Source organism: Misgurnus anguillicaudatus, chromosome 4 (assembly GCF_027580225.2).
Source record: "Misgurnus anguillicaudatus chromosome 4, ASM2758022v2, whole genome shotgun sequence".
Taxonomy (NCBI): Eukaryota; Metazoa; Chordata; class Actinopteri; order Cypriniformes; family Cobitidae; genus Misgurnus; species Misgurnus anguillicaudatus.
Genome location: NC_073340.2, coordinates 15,209,530 through 15,215,529, shown reverse-complemented (window position 1 = coordinate 15,215,529; position 6,000 = coordinate 15,209,530).

Here is a 6,000-nt window from a genome sequence, read left to right as displayed (position 1 = left end):
AAAAACTTTTCATCCTACCTTCAGTGGTTCTTTTGTAATCAGCTTTTGAATATGGGTAGGTTTCTGCAAAAACACCACATTTTGAGCAAAACGCAGAGATAATTCCATTTTTGTGACGGACTTTTCATAGAGATCCCATTCAGAGCGATCTTTAAAACAGACACGGACATGCAGTCGCTTGCCATAGGGCAATACTTCCGGGTTTAAAAAGTTGCGGCTACCTTGTGGATAATAGCGGTATTGCAGAAAGACGGAAAATCTCGTCATTGGCGGGGAAGCGTTTTCTCTTAATTGACGAGATATCTCGTCAATGGCGGTGAAAGAGTTAAATAAAAAAAACATACTTTTAAAAGGAGAACCATCATTATCTGTTTTTCTCTCCTATGATTTTCATGAATGGGGTCAGCATGTAATAGAAAAGCCATTTTTCTTCTCTGTAGCTCTGCTATGACGTCACACCATTCCTCACCATAATTGTCTGCGATTTGATTCTGTTTGAACCAATACCAAGAGATATAAATCTGCATTTCAGAACGGTAAAGCTGTGAGCAGTTTAGAAGCCTCTCATTCCCTTTCATGCATTTACCTTTACAGTTCTTTATCAGGCACCTTTACATCACAGGTGTCTTTGGAGTTAAAAGGAAAAAAAAACTAAAATTGAAATCACATACTATAGGAGGAATTTGCTTGGATTTTGAGACTTTTTTACTATTTTAGATTGATTAATGTACTATTCAGGTGTATGAAGTGTGATTAGAGTCTGTAATACTATTCGGACGGGATTAGTTTTACATAGGGAGGTGGGGTTAAGCAATTTTTATCAAAGCTTCTCAGTGATTTTAGTCCTGTCCGAATGCTCTATGTCAGTAATCGCTACGAACAATGTCAGTAAAGATTACGGCGACTTTTACCTTCTGTAAAAAGGTCCGGAGAAATTACCTCAGGAAATACTAATCCAGTGCGAATAGACCAGCTGTAAATTGCGTCATTTCCTGTTAATTTGCGGGTTTCTTTTAAATATAAAAGCGCTTAAAGAAGCATTTACTTGCGTTAAAGGTGGAAAAACAAGTCAGTGGCAAGTCAGTTTTTTTAAAAAGTAAAATTTACTTCTCAGAGGCACGGAACTGTTTCTGAAACTGACGTTCTCCACAAACTGAAATTAAACTGAAATTTTGCGTTTTCCTCATCTGTTTCATGTTGTTTGCACATCTGATATCAGGAAGCAAGGTAATGTGCATGTGACGAGGAGAGGTGACGCGCTGCGCAATCGAGTTACCCCTCCCACTTCTGAATGTTTTACTGAGATTTCTAATCCATTTCGAATTGACCATTAATATTACAGACATCCTGTGGTAAAATTACATTACGCCATCTATCCCGTAAAACTAATCCAACACTGTAAACCCGGAAAAAATTCTACTAATTCAAAAAAATTGAGGCAATTGATTGTCGCTATTTTCTTAAGTTTGCAAACTTAAAAGTTTTGAGTACTGACAACTTCAATTCAAAACAAAAAATTGAATTTATCTAAACTTAGTTTAAGTCTGATATACATTAAATTATATACTTTATGTAACTTAAATTGTAGTAGTAATGTTACTTAAATATTTTGTGGCAACTGATTGCCTTGCTTTTTATAAGTTTCCTGTACTCAAATACTTACATTTTACAACTTAACAGTACACTGTAAAACATGACAAGTTCAGAGTACTCAAAATATTTAAGTAAAACAACTACAATTTAATTTTTGTTCGCAAATCACAGAAACAAATCATGTGACTCATGAAAATGTAATACCAGTGAAAGTGTGTTGAGACTGAGCTCAGTGCTGACTTTCACATAGTTATTGTTTATATGATAACTACTTACAGCCAAGCACAGGCACTACACTTCTGAACAATGGTAAGCACTAAAATAAAAAATAGCAAACTCTTCTAAATCTCCAACATAAATAAATGTTTAACACTACTGAGTCTTTTTCTTTACTAAAAACCACATAAAATATCACTTAATTTAAAAAAATGCTGTCGTATTGCAGGCTCATGCAAAGCATGCTGGGAACTGGAACTTCCTTAACCAATCGTGTTAATTTAACCTTAAACTGAAGTAAATTTGCAGTGCCAGACTCTTTCCTAGCTTACCTGGCAAATTGAACTCATCACAACCACCAAAAGTTTGTAATTATTTGCATCCAAGAGCAAATTAATCCGTTTAAAACACGTCTGAGTGTCCGTTTAACGAAGACGTCACTTTTTTGTATAATTCACCACTAGAGGGCGTTTGAAATTAAAATATTTAATTAAGGTTGCATCTATTTTTCAAGTTCCCTAAACTCTTTAAATTTAGTGTAGTTGTAAAAACTCAAAAATATATTTACTGTTAACTTAAATCTATGATATATGTTGAATGAACTCAAAAATAATAGTAAGCTAAACTTTTTGAATCCGAATAGGGCTTTTGTTGTTTATTGATTCTGCTTGTCCATCCTGAGGTTCTAAGCAACGCAGGTAGGCGTATTAATGTTTAACTTTTTCTGTTTGAGATTGCTCATGCAAATGATTTTGTATGTTTTATTTTTCATAAGGTTCGTGTGCCTGATGGCTCCCTGCTCTGTATGTCTACCTCTCTGAGTGTGCAGATCAAAATCTTGTCAAGTAATCAGAGAGCCTCGAGCCCCTGCCCTTCCTTTGGGTTTAAAAGAAACATCTCATCCTCCGCTCTACTGGGAGTCAATGATCTAACAGCTCTTAACTTAAGCTGTCTAGAAGCTCAAAAGGAAGGACATCTTTGGGACTGTAGATCTTCTGATGGACTCACTTTCTTATTCTCTTTTAGTTTGTGTTTGCCTGCCACAGATCACTGTCTTTAGTCGTGTTTTATAAGGATTGCATTAGTATAACTGCTCATTTATAAAGAACTTGAATAGGGTTCCTATAGCTCATCTGGGAGAGCTTTGTGTTGGCAGCACAAGGGTTGTGGGTTTGATTCCCAGGGATAACATCTACATTGAATGCACTGTAAGTTACTTTGGAAAAAAACATATGCCAAATTCATAAATGTAAGAACACCAGTTATGTATTAAAAAGATAGTTCCCCCCAAAATGAAAATTCTGGCATAATTTTCTCACACTCATGCTGTTAAGAACCTGTATAAAAGTCTTTGTTCTCTCATATCCATGTGGTAAAAGCTTTTTTGATTATTCAGTGAATTAAATAATTTTGATCATTTAATTATTTGGACATAAAGAACATATTTTCAAAGAAGACGAATGAAAATCAATGCTTTGTTGTAGATTGAACTATACAACAGTAACAACATACATTAAATTGACCAATGTTAAACATATGGGGCCTCATTTATAAAGCGTGCGTACGCACAGATTTGATCGTGGAGTGTGCGTAGGCAAAAATCCACAGCCATATTTATAAAAACTGTCTTTGACGTGGAAAAGTGCTTAGCGTCACGTCAGGGTCTGAGCAGACGTACGAACTTTTGCTTGTCTGATTGCTGCAGGTTTTTGGAAATATAAGCCATTCTTGCTGTTTGAAATTGGGTTTAAACATTGACAAGCGCTCTTTTATATGTCTGACATTAATTACGCATCGTTTAAAGGCGGAGATCTGAAACAGCTCGGCTGCACGCACAAGTTCAAGTTCATTTGCGATTTATAGATTTGAAAGGGGTATGCGCATTTTCTGCGCGTACGTTCGGTTTATAAATCACACGTACGCATTTTTGTTAAATGATCGTAAGATCAAATGTAGGATGGTTTTTGCGCAGCATTTTATAAATGAGGCCCATGGTCATTTTCCGGACTGGGATTATCTTAAACCAGGACTAGGCTTTAGTTTAATTAGGAAAAATAACTAGTTTTAAAAAAACATGCCTTACTAAAACATTACTTGTGTGCATTTTGATGCAAAACAAAGGTCACTGATGTATTTCAAGATATGTCGGTGCAAGTTGTTTTTAGTTTGGACTGCTCTTAAATTTATTTTAGTCTAGGAATAGCCTAATCCCTGTCTGGGAAACCGCCCCATAGATATATAAGTTATATTAGGACATTAATGTAGTTTTTATAAACGTACCTTACAAAAAAAACAAAACTGGTGTGCTATTTGAGACAAAACAATGATATATGTCAGTGTAAGATAGTTTTTAATTAAGGCAGCTCAAACATGCATTTTAGTCTGGGACTAGGATAAGCCCTGTCCAGGAAACTGCCCCATAATATAACATATACAATAATGCAGCAGTAAAATTACATTGGAAAAACATGAAATATGTAAGGAATAATTTATGGCGGGCCATTGAATTCATCGAAAATAATGCACACCCAAGCTGGCAATGCGTTGTGAAGCGAAGTTTGCATTATTTTCAAATAATTCAAAGGACTGGGGTCAATTATTCCCCGTAGCACAGACATATGGTATTTTTTGATAAATGCACACCTAACCTGTCATATGTTTCTCAACCAGAATAAGCAAGCCCTGTATAAATAAATAAATAAATAAATAAATTGCAAACAAGATAACCACCGTTTTTTTAATTGTTCAGAAATCTCGTTTTTTGGTTGTGCATTCCATTTAATTTCAATTCTACTGCAGTTGGTTTGTTTTGATTTAAACCTTCATAACTTAAAAAAATACAGCTAAGTAGCACCATAAAACAAAATAATAACATGATAACATAATAATAAACATGTTTTGACAAAAATGTTAAAAAATGTATTTATCTCGTTTTGCAACGATCAGTGATCAGTGACAGGGACCACTTATCTTCAGAATACATCATACTTTAATATTTTAGGTACATTACAGTATGCAAGATAAAACTTACATACTTAACTAAGGTTTTGAAAAAATCCATTGTGCAATGAATCTTGGGATAGGCTAGAATATACAGCAAGGGATCAATTTGTTTTATCATTCATGAGAAAGAAGGTTGCATTTCGGGGCCGTATTTTAAGGAGCCTACGCAATGGGACAGGCTTTGTTGTGCCGCTTTGAGGCACTCAATCTTGAAATGCAGGCTTCGAAGGATACAGCTTCTGAATTGGTATGTAGCTATCATTTGCATTTCAAGTTGCACTGTTACCTGGCAACCATAAACAACACACTGTTACACCACGTCTACAGATGCGACTGGCGTGCCAATGCTAAATCACTACTATTATGATCAACAAAGCTTTTAATGCTGAAAACCATTTTTTTTATTGTGAATGTTTTCATGTAGACAAATAAAGTGTGTTTTATGGTCCAGATGAACCCAATCCAGGGTCCAAATTTATACTGCAACTGGTAAGCTCGAATGTACAGGAATTATATCTGCACACCAACTACAGTATCATAGAAACCAAATGGTGGGCACTTTTGACTTGAACCAAGCAACCAATTGCCAATGCCCCAACAATGTCATACAGTACAAATCACTCAACCTGCACAGACGCAATACAAAACAGCCTAGTATAGCACTCATCAGCCATACATTATGGCAAGTAATTATAATATAATATTATAATAATTTAAAACATTGCAAAGATGTGGGGTGGTCTTTGAACCAACATCTTATGTGCAAATGTTGAAAACACCACACAGATTTTCTTATCATATTTACCTACTCAAATAACATTTATGTTTAATGGTTAGAATTACTTTACATTCAGATTTAAGCAAGAAGATGCTTTTATTCAAAGTGTGAAAACAAGAATGCATCTTAGGGAGGGAATAATATGACAAATGATACACAAATAATTATTTAGAAATCACATTACTTTTTAGGAATTATTTAGAAATTATTTTAGAAAATCTCATTACTGTGCTTAAAAGAACATATCACTATATAAAATGTAAATGTAAAAGCGTATTATGAAGCACAGCATGCTTTCAAGATTTATAGCGAGAGAGGAGTGTCTACATTTTTGAGTACTCCATCATCTGAACGTGTCTTTGACATTGAGCCAGTATCTCTACACAGTGTCTTGTAAGAAGTAATGCATA